We start from the raw sequence: 16,478 nt of genomic DNA, 5'->3' as shown, positions 1-16,478 counted from the left end.
TGTAACGTTATTGCTACAATAAATGTCATGTTAAATGGATCGCGTACGTCTGCGGAAGTTCTCAGTCGTCCATGTCATTGTTAATTCTTATCAAAATTATCATCTAAAGACAACTAGATCTGATTTTCTTCCCTTGAAGGCGTTTCATTTCTTCTTCATTTCAGAACTGAAAGGGAAAAAATGAAGTCCCGTTGCCATCAGAAGAAGATTTTAACAAATGGAACACTGAAGAGAAAAAGTGTATGTTTGTGTGTCGGTGTTTAAAACTTTGTCCGTTTGCTTCTGGTGATCCCAAAATGGCAGAAGGACTTCAGTCCAGGGAGGTTACAGGCCGTCACCGTGTTTCACTAAAAGCAAAAGCTCACTTTTATGAGGCTCCATTTTGTAGTCATAAAGATGTCAGTGGTCATGCTGATCCCTCTGTATGACCAAATACCTCATTATTGCGTCCAAGCGACTGCAATTGCAGATGAATTAACAATCATTCATTGATTTGACCGTTTCCTGTCCATCTTAATTTAACATCAGGATTCCAGATAATTCAGAATTCTGTCTCTCTCTGAAAGAGCCCGAGTGACTCCTTGTACTCTGAGCTAGAGCCCAGAAGATGGCAGTGTTGTATGACGTTGGCAATTGGGAAATTGTTTGCACATTTGCAAAGGTTCGCCGAAAGGAATCGATTCAATATAAATTATACATTTCCGAAGGGGAACGTGTCCTCCGTCTTATGTATGTGATGAAGAGAGGGTGGGAAATGGTGTAACCATGAAATAACAATAATCCAAAGTTAGATTTCATTTTTTAATTACTTGCTTGTTCTAATAGAAATCGATGCATTCGAGCATATTTGGCATCAACGTTTTCCACAGACGTGAACAACAAACCAAATTTACATTTACTCCACGCCCCCCCCCCCGTGGAGACAGACGAAGAACCCCCAGGATGCTTGTCTGGAGATTCACCTCGAGCACACGTTATCCACCGCGACTGATGGGAGAAGAAAGTAAGCAATGAGAGCATGTGTGGGCTGCAAAGAGGGCAGGATCGTTTCCCATCCTGGCTGTTGGTGCGCTGCACTGTTGTGTATTGATTAGGTTGAGAGATCGTTCTGTTCCCTGGATCACTGTGTTTCCACCGCTCCCTCCGTCCATGGCCAGAGCTTCATCATCAACATGACGTTATTGCCCGGCGATACGGTGCCTTTCATTTCCTGTCCCGGCAACAGCGGTGAATGCAGTGGTGGAGGGGTGGGGTTGGGGTTGAGGGGGTGATCTTTTCTGTGTGTGTGTGCATGCATGTGTGTGTGGGTGCCGGCGGACTGCGCGAAAAGACAAAATGTGTGTTTTCTTCATAGAGAAAGGCAATAAATGAACTGTAATGACTGATATTGGTGATGCGAAGGGAGATTTGCTTTTCCACCATCCTGGAGTAAATGATTCAAATATTATTCCACATAAGTCTGACAAAATGCCCCATTTTTATTTATTTATGATAAACACTTGATGGTTTTCTTTTCAGATATTTGTTCCCTCATATATTTGCTTCTAGCTTTGTTGGAGCGCTACCTGGTGCGAACACCCGAAACCTTTTGCCGCTCCCCGCAAACGTCTTTCATTTGACACCGCCGATGTGCAGCCCGGCCGGCCGAGGGTGGGCTGCCATTAGGCCGGCCTGTTTCGTGAGCGCGCCGTCCACTCCGAGGGGGATAATAAATGGGATTGTTGAACACGAGGTTGTCAGTTTTTCCAGAGAAAAAAGAATAGAAAGGGGGGTGAAGAGAAAGAGCCAGAGAAATGGATGGCTTATTACAATGGAGGAAAATTGCTTGTGAGAACAAAAAGTGCGGCCGGAGGAAAGCTGGGGTGAGATCAACCGGCCAACCCAGGGCAGGTGCACTATTCCCTCGGCGGATAGAGATACAGCTTGTCCAACTTCAGACATGGTCTCGTTCAGCCCTTCTCAGTTTTCTTCCACAAATCTATTTGAATTTGGTGAATATTTTGTTTGCTTCAACACCATTTTTTTCAATTCAATTTATGACACTTTTTACCCTATCTAAATAGATACAGTGTCATTCTATATAAGTCTTTCATCACCTTGGGGTTTCAAAGCACGCATTTGCCCGTTCACACACTGATGGAGGCAGAGCCGCCATGCAAGGCGCTAACCAGACCCTCGGGAGTGACTTGGAGTTCAGGGCACCGCAGCAGGCAGACAGGGGGAGCCGGGGATCGACCTTCTGGAGCAACGCCTATAATACCAACTGAGCCACAGCTGCCCCATAACATATGTACAGTATATATACATAGAGTAGATCACGGTTGTTTCCTCCTGTTATCAGAATCAATCAAAATCATAAGACTTTTTTCAGTAAGTTAGCCCTAAATATGGCTCCCAAAAAGTTGAAGTGCCAGTGATAGTGTTGTTAAGAAGATGTACAAAATTACAGCCGAACTGAAGAAGGACATAATAGCTAAATGTGAGAGCGGTGTGGGTGTTACAGATCTCGCCGAGCACGACGGCATGGCTGAGCCAACTACCTGTACGATCCTGAAGAACAAAGATGCGCTGAAGATGGTTGATATGGCTACAGGGGTGACTACTTTAATGAAGCAAAGGTCTCAAGTCTTGGAAAAAGAAGAAAAGTGATTGTTAGTTTGGATGAAAACGACAGCTTGCTGGAGATAACGTTAGCGAGGGTTTCATATGCGAGTAGACTTTTGCTGATTTAGTGAAGGACGTGTCAAGTACAAGTGCTGGCAGGACGAGAGAAAACACCAGAAAAACAGTAATAAGCTATGTTATCTTTAATTCCTTTCTGTATTTTTGCCACAAATAAACCCATACAAAAGTTTCAAAAGAAGGCAGTGTGGTTTTTGGGTCTAGAGAATAGATCAATGGGACTTACATTGATATCAATGGGAAAAATGGATTCGGTTCGCGAATGGAGTCAAAGAACGAATAAAATTCATAAGCTGAGGTTGCACTGTATTTCTATTTCTACATGCACATATATGAGTTAGTGGATGGTTGTTTGCATCTACATTATATGACCGTCGAATGAGAGAGTGAATGGTTGCATTTCTCTGTGAGTGTAATCGACTGATCCAGGGCGAACCCCGCCTCGCATATTTACAACTGTGAATGGCTGCAGCCCTCCTGCGACCCCGACAGCGCTATAGATGAGAAATGAATGAGTGAATGATAATTCATTGCTTCATATTTGCTATTCAAAATTTCAAAATCAAACCCAATCTGTTCCTTTTATCACCTTTCCCTGAACATTTCTTACAATGCAGACATCACTGCTTCTGTGGAGCTCTGCCTGCTGGAGTTCACACCCTCTTATTATCACGGCGGCGAGCAGCCACTCTTTTAATCAGAGACTGATGCTTATTTCTAAACATATTCTGATTAAGACACAGCGTTTACTGAAGATTAGAATTTCTTTTTCACCAGCTTTGAACATTTACTCACTTGAATGCTCAGCCAAGGCTCCCACGGCTTCGACGGTGGGTGCTCTGAGGCAATCACTGTTCTCTATCCAACACCAACTGCAACTACGGACAGCCCGTTTCTTTCAGATAAAAAGTAGAAGAAGCAGCTCTGGGACTGGATCAGAAAACACGGCAGTGGTGCAAGTCATTGGCTTTTCTCCTCCGGTGTGAAAGGTATGTGTTTTCAGGGACTGAAAAGCGACGGCGCCCGAAGGGACAGCGTTTTTCTCGGGGAACGAGAACCCGCTGGGTAGGCCTGATCTGCGTCCCCTTCACGTTCCACCAGCGTCCGAATAGTGGAGGAGGTGGTTTGGACTTGGTTGGACCTTGAGCATGTGTGCAATCCAGGCAATTGCGCCCCAGGAGACAGTTTAACCGGTGTACACACAAATCAGCTGCTTTGAGATTAATGGGTTGGATCTTTCTGGTCTGAGAAGCTTGAGAAGGAGTCCTCTCTCCTTACAGGACTGCATTGCCATCCCACTTGGAATCAGACCCCAAAATGCACACTGTTGACTTATAAACAGTTTACAAGGTGAGCAGCTGTAAAATGGAAGGACAACTTGACATTTCAGTTTTAAGTCTGCAAATGTGAAAACTGTAAGATGTAAGCCCAGCATTTGCAAACTTTTGCTCAGAAGAGCTACCCGGTATTATGTGTATCCAGCAAGGCATCCTTACAACAATTTTCTATTTCTTATTTTTGGGGGCAAAATAATCTATGCTCAAAGAGGAAAGTTAAATTGAGACGTTTTGGTCCAGCCATGTCTCTGAACACGAGTGGGCTCTTGAACTGACCGTGCTCTCGCCTTGCTGCGATCCTCATCTCAGTTACTAATGCTGATTTGTTTGAAACAACCGGCCTCTGAGGAAGACAAGGAGTTATAAGAGGCCAGCGTTTAATTAGCTTTCAAAAGCCTTTAAAATTCCCCAATTTTGTCTCTGTGATCAAACCCGAGCCTCAAAGGCTTTGCTGGATATCTGATGAGTCTCCTAGATAAGCAGACGCCTCAATTGGAGGTTTATTTCCGATGAGACAAAGAAACCTGACTTCTGTTTGTGGTATTATTTCTCCTGTTTGGACTGAGGTAAAGACTCTGCTAATAACTAAATGCTGGTGAGAAACCATAAAATCCTTTTTTATTACGAAAGTTCAGGGGAAGTCTGTGAGCCAGAGCCAGTTGTCTTTGGATTTGGACAGGAAACGGCTGCATGAGCACTTTGCCAGACTGAAGGTGAGAGCAAGATAGACTACGATTTCTAGGCTGCCTTTACAAAACAGGGATGCTAGCCCGGGAGGAAGACGGCGAGGAAACAGGAGCGAGGTGTGCACAGATGAACGCTGCAGCTTTCAGGCTGATCAAACTCTAAAAGCACCATTGTTACGGACTTACAACCAGGGGTCTTATTTGCCAAAGTGCTTTGAAAAGTGCATGAAACTCCTTGTGTAAAACAAATACCAAAAAGGGAAGACTACGGATATGGAATACTATGGATGTCGGCGAAACACAACGGTGCTTTAACTGCACATCCAAAATAGCAGGACCGTACCCTCCCTGCACCCCGGCAGAGGGTCCCGTCTGATTGGTTTGAAGGATCATCGCAAGTTTTCTGTTTCAGGTCCACCGTCCTCCGGGATTAGTCTTCCCAGTTTCGTAAAGGTGACCTTCTACTCTTGTCGCCTGTAGCTTCTTTTCCAAGTGACCTTGCTATTTCATGCCAGCTCTACTGGCGCTGACCCCTCATCCAGCAGCCTGCAGCTCATGCTGCACCGGCATCAACCTCTTTTTTTCCACCCCCAGGGTGTCGGTGAACTCCCAAGATATCTCTTCTCTGGACCACTCATCACACACAGATTTCCTCTCTTTCATGGAGATGCTGTACTCTGTACTTGGTTATAGCCAAGGTTTTCTGTTTTATATAAGTAAAAATATTGTCTCCTCCTATCTGCCGAACATCATGGTTGATGTCATGGCAGATAATTACTCCCTTTATTAAATTCTCAAGCCGACATAATGATTTGAGACTGTCTGACTGGTTGCCACTGTGTTCACCCTGTGTAGCAATTAGGGTGAGGGTTTCTATGTGGAGTTCATTTAAAAAAAACAGATAAATGTGAAAAATGAAAAATGAAAAAATCCTTTTTTCAAACAATACACACACATACACACACACACACAGGAACACACACAAGCAACTCCTATTTAATGCAAATAAGAATGAATATAACATACAAACCTCTCATTCATCTGTCAGGCCAACTTAAAGTCGACTGTTAGGGGGAAACTTTAGAACCCAGACGAACCCCACCCAGACACGGGGAGAACATGGAGACCCCGGACAGAAAGGCAACTGGAATTCAACCAGGACCTTCATGCTGCTTGGCAGAAGCCCTCACACTGCACCACCACACCGGCCCAGATTCATTAAATGCCAAACACTTCCAGTGTTGTGCAGGGAGGATTCCATGGTGAGCTGAGATTCTTCTGCACCAGGTTATCTGTATCTATTTCAGTGGGCCAGTGACAGTGTGAGCGTGCGTTGTTGAGAAGTTGCTGAATTTGCTCCTGCCATGCAGTGCTGACATAAAACCCATAGGGGCACATCGGCAGAGTTTTCAGAGTTACATTGCATATAGGTTTGTAGTACTTCTGTGGATGAGTGGATATGTGATGCAGCATACAGTATGTGTATGAAGTGATAGTATGTTACAAATTGTAATTGATTAATTTGAAGCACAAAAATAATTTTCAAATGTCCATTGAAGACGTTGTGACAACAGAAGCACAACTGTTTCCTGTACTATTAGGTAATTAACTATTTTACGCCTGATGTGTAGACAGCGTTTGAGAACCCCTTCAACCCCATTCTTAAATTTTGATTTAATTACCATATTCATTACAAAGTGTGGAAAATGATTCATTTTTTTATAGTTGAGCTGCAAATGAGTAGCGGTTCAGCAAATTGCCATGATTTGATTGTTGACACATAAATGCGCCGGAAGCACAAATAGAAGCCAAACAAACTGAGCTAAAATTCTTATTTTGAATAAAATGACTCTAAAGGTGAACAGCGAGGGTTGAGTTCAGAGCGACTGACGTCAATGCACCGCCAGTTTAATCCTCAATACTGGCTGTGGAACAAAATATCAAAATTGAGTGAGACTGGTTCCAAAACTACCGCTTCCAATATCTCGCCTCAGAATGACACTCCTCATTTTATTCTGGTTGTAAATAACGCTCCCACCGAATGTTTGCATCTAACTGGCTGACTCACCTTTTTTTCAAAGACTGGTGTACATCTCGGTGTGGCGTGCTGAGATTCCAGGCTCTCCCCAGAGTCCCGTTCTCGCAGCGAAGTGATAATAAATTCACTGCAGATATCTCCCCGCATTTTGTCTGAGAGAGTTCTAGACAAAAGCCCGTTGCTGCAGGAGAGAAGGAGTGCCTGGAAGGGAGCTATTATCTTTCAGGTGGTTATGAAACATTGAAAAGGAACATCACGCGTGTCTTTCCCGCTTGCGTGCTCCGAGTCCTTTGGCTTTCACAATTTAAAAATAAAAGTGCAGTAAGTGATTTAAAAAAGGAAAAGCAATGCTGAGAAATAGTTCATCACTTTGTTCTTGTTATTTCACTTGTGCACGAAGAGGGTAAAACTAGCTTGGCGCATTCAATACACTGCCACGAGGGTCATTTTGTAGTTGTGTAGCACATACACACACACACACACACACACACACACACACGTGTGTGCGCACTGACACCAAGGACCCAATTATTCTTGTCCGTATGGTCCATCTTCCTCTCTATTTCTCATGGAATGAAAAATTCTGTCCATTCCTTTTTTTTTTGGAAAATGTTGTGATTTTTAAACACAGTGCGATACTTTGGCTCCATCAGTCAGGGTTCCAGCTCATGTTACACTGCAAATGCTGGTAAAAAAAAAATGAAAATGGAAAACAAAAAAATCTTCTTAAAAAGGATCAAAATGTTGTTGCTAACAAAAAAACAACAACACATTTTCACACTTTTTTGTTTAAAGGAGGGATTTTTAAAGCTTTGTTGTTGGTATGGATGTATTCCGCTCTGAGATATCAACAGAAATGAAAGTTCTGTGGGCGTTTAAAGATCTGTCGCTTCTTAAAACTCATGCAGCGAGAGAGTCTAATAAATGAGGTCTACAGAGCTGCTGTGTGTGTGTGTGTGTGTGTGTGTGTGTGTGTGTGTGTGTGTGTGTGTGTGTGTGTGTGTGTGTCTGTGCACACGACAGGAGAATTATTTAGTTGCATTTGAACATAACCATCTATCTGCAACATTTTCCAGCCTTTGTTTTGAGCTAACTAAGTATTTACCCTCAAAAAGTTCTCAGTCTGCGCAAAGCCATGCCTGAGTGAGGAGTTTGTAGGTTCTGCCATGGGACCGCATTCTCCAGAGGCGCGCATTCGAAGAGCTCTAAAATACACAACTGTTGCGGTTTTCTTGGAACCCAGGTGGGAATGCGTGACGCTCCTTATAAGCATTGGGTGCCATGCGTCGATCACACGTTAGCCAGTCAATGTAACTTTGACAGCTACAGGACAGAAAGCAGGCCTTTTGGTTTTATAATAGCATCTGCACGCCCACACATCCATGCGAGGATAGATCAACGGATAAAACCCAGCAACATCATCTAAAACAGAAAACACACACACACGCAACAATTTCTCTGTGGACATATCCCAGTGTCCTCTGTTTTATTCCAGAGCTTCGGTTAAATCAGTGCCTTCGACGCGCACTGTGGTTTATCTCTGGGTTAATACAGCAGCAGCCGTCATCTGTTTGTCACCAGTGTGCTCACCCTTGTTTCTGTGATGGACACGGACAGGGAAGGGACCACACTTAACCAAGGAAAGACTAAATGTCTAAATGTGAGCGGGAACGTTTCAATAATGTGGCTGAACTCCATCCCTGCAGTTGTAAGACCCTTCTCTTTTTCGGTCTTTTACATCTCTTTATTGTAAAGCACAGAAAAGAAGAAGAGGGTTGAAGTCGGCTTGTCAAAGCTACTATTGTCAGTATTACCGTAAAAGGATGGGAAAAGATACCTCTCTGCTTTGCAGAGAGAGGAAGGGAAGGGCTCAGCCTCATACCCACACTGCATTAATAATCATATTCCGTTGCCATAAATACACTTCTATTTTGATATGTTTGGGTTGTGGTCGGGATGCATCAAACGAAAAGCTGAAGTGTGACTTTAAAGCTCACCGTAGATATTATTAGTGTTTAATCAGACACAAGATCAACTCCAGTGTCTGCACATAAGGATATTGGAAAAGATGGATAAAGAGATGCATAAATCAACGAATCGATTGAGAGAGAGTGAGAAAGAGAGAGAGATGTTTGCACCTGTGTTTGTTTGTGCTCACGCTGACATAAAACCTCTCCGACTGGGGTTGCTCTTAAATTTGCATGGAAAGATACATTAGAAAGAAATGTTGATTTGCATGAATTCCCTTCAACCTTCTGAGTGTTTTTCCCTTCAGATACCTGGAAATGTGTTCCATTTTTCTCCCTCAAAGCTTTGTGAAAAGGAGGCCAAAGAGTTTATGTGGGTTGAAAAAGGATGAGATGAAACTTTACCCCGTCTGTCGAAAACGATGAAAACCCCCTGGACAAACTGTCTCAGACTTTTAGAAAGAATGGGTTCGACTTTCAATCAGTGAACAAAATCAGTTCAATCAGTTCGTATTGCGACGTACAACCATTCACCCTCTCATCCACATGTCTGGACAATTGAAGGGTCTCCGGTGAACCTCCTGCATGTAGTAGGTCTGTGGGAGGAACCTGGAGAGCCTGGAGGAACCCCAAGCAGACACAGGGAGAACATGGAGTCTCCACACAGAGAGGCCTCCTGGCAAAATCCAACCAGGGACCTTTTTGGTGTGAGGTGGAAGCGCTGACCGCTGTGCCACTAAATATAAATTGCAACCGCTGCAAGATGGTTGGACGCCGTCTTGTTATACTGAGCTTAATAGGTCACCCCCTTATACTTATGACTATATGGAAGAATACTGGAGATATCACGAGAAGATATAGAATCATACTTGTCCTAAAAATAACAGTCTTGAGCATCCGAGAAAGAACATTAGCAACATAAATCCCACATATTAATTTTTTCAGATTTGCGATCAGCCATGGAAGAATGATGAAAACTCTACTGGGTAATTGCATGGGCAAAAAAAGAGACAAAAGTCCAGTTGTTTTAATGAACTTATTCATTCGTTCTTTTATCTTTCCTCAAAATATCAGTTACTTATGTTTTTACTTTTTCGAGATAAAGTCCTCAAAAAAAAACAAAATGAAAGAACAGTGTTTCCCTTTCAGCCAGGTCCTCTCCCAATCCCTCTCTCTCTTTCTATTTGACCCATCCACATTTCATCATTATATTTCCCTCTCCCTCCCGCCTTGTCTCCTGCTTCCGGACTCAGTTCAGTTGCTCTCTGCTTGTGAGTTACTCAGGTCGGAGAATGAGCCGGCTGTCTGGTCTAATCAGGGGAATACAGGCGGCTGCAGGCCAAGACAGAGGTTGACAGAAAGGCCAGCTTTTCTAAATTGATAAAAGGCTATGCGGGTGACTCAAATCAGATACCATCCAACTTGACCTATAAATGTACTGGAGCGCTAAAGAGAATGAAATGCAACTTTGCGTCTGAAAAGCTGAGAAGTATACCTCCTAGAGATAAAGATGAGGCACTGAACCGGGAAAGCCGGTCAACTCACAATACGATTCAGCGTCATACAAATGATTTTTGCCAAAAAACATCATCGGACGGGTAATTGCACGAAAAACTCCAGACACATACATTTAAAATGCAATTCCTGCGTGGCACACACACACACACACACACACACACACACCCATAATTAGCCACTAATTGAGCAATTGGAGACTTTTCATTCACTAGTTCTCCATTAATTAGCCCATGACTTATTTTGCGAGCAGGTAGCAAATATGGAAATTACTTTGTCATTTCTATTTCCCCCCACAGACTGACTTAATTGGCTTTTTCACAGAATTACACAAGAAACAAACTGTTATTCATGTCTCTGTGTGCACATATGAAGCCGCTTGCATTCCCAGGTGTTTCCTCTGTCATCGGAACACATCTTCACCCGTGTTCTCGAACGGCAAGCCCCGGCGTTGTATTGATTGCAATATTTATGAAACATGTACAATAGTCTGCATACAAGCCAAAATTTTATGAGGAAATATCAGGGGGAAATGTCTGATGACTGCATATTTAATGTGGAGTTATGTAACTGTGCCAGAGAGCATATCTATTTGGTTTAACAGCTGAAGGCAAAAAAAAAAAAAAAAAAAAAAAAAAACACAAGACACCAATGAGCTTTCTGTCGGAGTGTGGGACATGAAGTATTTATTTGAGCTGTCACCGGAGAGGGATCGCTGGCTGGGTTGCGCACTTATCAGCGAGGGCGTATCGAAACACTGACAGCTCAAGTCATGTTGTTACTCAGTTCGACTTGTGAGGGAAGAAGGTTTTGCCCTTGTCCATAAAATATCGTTCACAGAAGAAACTAGAACAGTGACAAAGCTCTGTTCAGACCGGTCCTTTTACACGGAGAGCATCGCATTTTAGCCAGGACTTGTGGCCATCCAGTGGCTTTGGATTTATCAGGAAAGGGTGGTCTTCGTCTACACCTTTGTTTGTATTGCAGGAAGAATGCAGGATGCATCTCATAATAGAAACAACCACAAGTATTATTCATGCATTTATTCATTTTTGAGGATGCTTAGTTAAAGCAAAGGCAGTCATGTTTGGTTTACCCACTGCCTCCATATTAAATGCAATGGAAGGCTGGACACTAGAGACTCTCTATTTACTGTTGATTCAAATTGGAATTGCAGGACAAACAGGCAGCTGACAGCAAAGTAGCTTCAGCCATAAGCAATGCAGGATATACGTGGATATGTATGTGCTTTTATAGGTTTTTGCAGTGTCATAAATCAGAATTTTTTATCTTTGTGTCACATTTTAAAACAATCTCTTGTAGCCTCTTCAGAGTGACTCTAGCCTTCGGTCAAACAACATTTGAATAATTCAAACGACATAGTTGCACATTCAGGTGGTGGTGCACCTGGCTAGCAAAAGTGCAGCATGGCTTAGGTAAGAGCTGGCGGAGGAACCCCACACTCAAACAGCCGTGAAAATCTCTCTTCACGAAGAAGATGAACCAAACTTGAACCCAAATTGAATGAACAGCGGCATCATTATTTCATGAGAAAGTCATTGTGCAAGTGAAAGGGGGGTTTGGAAGACTGTGGGTGAGATGTGGAGGGAGAACAATCTGAAAACAAAACAAAGAAAAACAAGACAGAAAAACAGAATCCATAACTGTTTGTAACTCATACGTTGAGGATGAAGGTTAAGTTAACATAATTAACACTATTAGCAGCACGCTCGGTTACTGTGGAGGCGTCGTGTAAACAAGCTTCTTATACTTGTGCAGCTGTGTGTCTGTGTCTAAGTTGTCTTTCCTTCTCACATTCACTGATCAGGACAGACCCGCTCATTCTCACCCACCTGTCAGTCGTCATTAACCCCTTGTTTTGCTTTTGCTGTTCTCTCTCTTAAAAGATGCATGAACATACTGTATGTGTGCAAGGTTAAACTGTGGAATAGGAAAAGAAAAAGAGGAAAAAGGAAAGGGGGACAAAGGGCTCTCTCCTGGAGTGCCGGCTGTATGTTTACTTGAATCAGAGCTTTTATAGAAGCCATCTTAAAGGACAACAGGTTCAAATCGATTTCATGTTGGGTCCAGAAAGGATTTCAGCGTTTGTTTCCAAGAGTAACCATTGCAAATGTTTATTTCGGTCAGCGGCGTCCTATAAATGCCCCGAAAATGATTTTATATATGAGCTGGGATGACTGCGCTGGGCTGAAGGTGAGAGACCCGTTTTCATTAAACGCTAGATAACACACCGTAAAGCACAAGTCATATTTGGCTAATAATAGAGGGAGCATTATTATTGAGGTGGCGACAGTGTGGCTGCGTGTGTGTTTGTATGTGTGTGCGTATCAGAGCCAATAAAATTATGGACGGGGGAACAAAATGTGCCAATTTGGACACTTCATCCACACCCACTCCAGTATTTTCTAAACACCATCCCTATGCTCTAATTCCAGTATGGACAAATTCAAATAAGCTGCTGGCCATTAGCATTGTTGTGACACAGATGGTACCTCTATCCATTTCCAAATCATTGCTGTGAATCAAAAGTAGTCCAATTTCCCCTTCATTCACCTCCCCAGCACCACAAACATGCACACACACACACACACACACACACACACACACACACACACACACACACACACCACAACTGAGTCCAAGGGCACATGCAGGATGGATGCTGCTCGAAGAGCTGATAGAACACAGCACGGGAGCAGCAGAGAATTTGGTCCGAGACAAAGTACATATAATAAACCACAATAGCATGAAAGGAGCTAAAATTCATTACTTGTCATATTCATCACACTTTTCTTTCCTACTTCCTTCTGTTCCTTCCAATCAAACAGAATGTCTTCTGAGTTAAATCTGTAAATTAGCCACTTTAGATGTAGTGGAAATGCAGAGAAGATGCAAAGCGTGGTCGGCACGCCTCGGCGCCAAGTGACCACCCCACGCCTTCAGCCCTCAAGCCACATGAGGTTAATGGTCTTATATCTCCGAATGATTTGAAGGGTGCATTTGACAATAGATACCAGATCCGTCTGCACCCTGAAAACCATCTGGAGAGACTTACAACCCAAACCAGGCCTATTCTAATTCAGGTAAGTACCTGGAATTAGTACCTTTGTGCCCCAAATGACACAAAAACAAACACACGCACACACACACACACACACACACATACACAATGATGCACACATGAACATTACAACCCTGTTTAAACTAGCTTCGGCAAAACAACTCACCCATTCACATCTCACTTTGGACCATCACCAATTCCCAGCAATTCCATTCCAAGATTTGACCAAAGGTAACCAGGACCTCGATGACTGAGGAGCTTCACAAACACAACTCACAAGGTTGTCTTGACAAGTCATAGCAAGGATTCCTCGTAGGGCAGATGATAAAGGGGTTGTCACCTCATCCTCAGATGATAGTAGAGGAGTGTCTCACACTCCCACGTCACAGCATGGAGTTCCCGGGCTCCTTTTTGTACCTCCGTAGGTGTGAATAAAAGTGCGAATAGCTGTATTGGCCTGCGATTGACTGGTGGGCGGGCCGGGGTGAACTCCATCTCTTGCCCTTTGTTCTGGCCAGTAGAAGCACTATAGGGAATGAATGAATGAGTGAATGAATGAATGAATGAATGAATGAATGAATGAATGAATGAATGAATCTTGTGATTTTGCAGGGGACTCTTTATGGCAATGAATATTTAAAGTTGCTCCAACTACACTTTGATTGAAAACATACAATAACACTAAAGTGAAGTCCGTCCAATCCCCAAACAGATGTAAATGATCCTCCCTTTAATGGTACATCATTCTGAATATCTGCCAATCTTGATAATTAACGCAGCTTTTGTCACATAACTAACAACAGCAACTGACATGTTTCCAAAAAGTTCCCGCGAATGAAAAACCCTATAAATTAGAAAGTCTCTCTTTTGTATCCATGAGCAGGGATTGGGAATTCACCCAACGGATCTCTGTTGTTGTAGTCGACTGGAATTGTTATATCATGGCTTTGACTGCTTACCATCTCACAAAAAAAGGAAAGCCAAGAGTTTATCTAAAAAGCACTGCTGAGAATTAAATTTAATCCTGAGAATGACTTGTGACTTTGTCAACTTTATATTGAGGGCTGTTTTAAACAGACTTACTGGAAATCATGTAAAAAGCTGAACTACTGTCAACACTGTATATCGGATTTCAAAACTTCATATCCTTTATGGAGATGGTAGATGAGGTGAGGTGTTTTCAATGAAAGTCCTTAAGGGTCACTTTTTATGGCGTTGCAGATGTATTTTTTATTTATGCAGTCAAGTGAATGTGCCAAAACATTCTCGTCTACCTCTCGCCTCAGATTTACTGGTATTTCAGCTGAGCGGGCTGGTTTGTTTTACCTTAGTAGAATATGTGCTGCATGTTCTGCACATCTGTTTCACAACACCAGCGGAAAAATACACATGAAATGTGTTGTCGACGTGCTGCGACAACCAGTTTATTGTAAGAGGTCTATTCAAGGATCTCCACACCCTTAACTTTAGTTGAATCTGCCTCAGTCCGTTATTCCCCTCGTCTGCTGCTAGTCGTGATAATATTAGTAACCATATTTCTTGCTGAGACTGACTGAGCAAATCAAAAACTACTATCACTAAATATCAGCAAATGAGGAAAGGAAGAAAGAGACAAAGAACTGATGCTTCATTCATTCATTCATTCATTCATTCATTCATTCATTCATTCATTCACAAGTTGTGTGGAGACATGCAACCACTCACACTCACTCTCCCATTCTCCTCTGTAGAGGCACACAACCATCCATCCATCCATCCATCCATTATCTATCACTTATCCTGCAGCCAGGGTTCTGGGAATGCTGGAGCTCATACCAGCTTGCACTGGGAAAAAGGCAGGGTTCCCCTTGAACTGGTCACCAGTAGATAGCAGGGCCACATACTGAGACAAAGAACTGATCACCCTCCAATTTACACATGTTAGGCAAATGTCTCCAATGTACCTCCTGCATGTTTTTGGACCACAAGAGGAACCCAGAGAGCCCGGAGAAACCCCACACAGACACGGGGAGAACCTGGAGACTCCAAACAGAAAGGCTGTGCGGTGGAAGCACCACCGTGCAGCCTCGGACTACTTCTTTCTCCTTTTTATTTGCTGGCTGATAACTAACCAAGGAAAAAACGACTATGTGCTTTGAGCCCTAAACTCCTCGAGGTCAACATGTAATAGTGACATAAGTGAGACAGTTTGTAGTTTTCCTGCTGATTCCACCTCAGAGTTGGTGCTTTTCCCTCATGTTTTTATCCTTTAACCTGATAACCCGGTTCTTTGCGCTGCCCATGCCGGCTTCTAAATCCATTTTCTCGCTTGGTTAAACTCAAGTCCAATCTCTACGCTTCTTGTAGATTCAGCAAGTATACTCAGCTTTCTTCTCACTCCCCGCTCCCTATTTCTTACAATATCCCGCAGTCGTTCCTTTGCAATCCTGGTCGAGATTGTAAATTCCATATCTGGCATGTGTTGAAAAGGCTCCAATTCATGTGACACTTTGTAAATGTTGAGATAAACCCGAACAGCCAGAAAATAAAGCCTCACGTCACAAGGACAGGAGCCTACAAACAGTAGCTCATACATGTTTAAAGAAGTGTTTTTTTCCTTTTATTTTTTATGGAATCGCTCCTCTAAGACTTTATATATTAAATATGAAGTACCGGCTGAAATGTAAAAACAGTGTTGACTCAATGTAGGATCTGCTTTTATTGGAGAGAAGAAGGGACAAAGTCGTTTTTGAAAGGAACACCATCACTGATCCATTTGCATAAGAGATGCATGTACAAACAAACTATAATCATTAAAAAATACCAGTACGTGCATGAAGTACTGATACTGGAAGTACTGAAGTACATTTTCTGAAAGACACATTAGTTTAATTAATGTTTATGCCGCCACAGCGGAGCAGGTCAGAGTTCACGGGACGATTGTTGGAAGGGTGACGATGAGCAGGACGAAGAATCTACAACGACAAAAAAATGTTTTACCGTTTTTTAAAAGACAAAGCACTAAGCCTTTTGAATAATTTACATTCTACATGTACAGCTCTATACTTACTCACACGTGTGTGTGTGTTTGACATTATGTAGTTGTGTATACATAGAAAGCATAAAGATGTCGCTGTATGTGCATGTTTTTTCTGGGATGTGTGGAAAAAGAGCAGTCTAAGTGACTGCTCT

Source organism: Fistularia commersonii, chromosome 1, assembly GCF_037954325.1.
Source record: "Fistularia commersonii isolate RoL2024-O1a breed Wild chromosome 1, RoL_Fcom_v1.0, whole genome shotgun sequence".
Classification (NCBI taxonomy): Eukaryota; Metazoa; Chordata; class Actinopteri; order Syngnathiformes; family Fistulariidae; genus Fistularia; species Fistularia commersonii.
Note: the sequence above shows the minus strand (reverse complement) of the source record.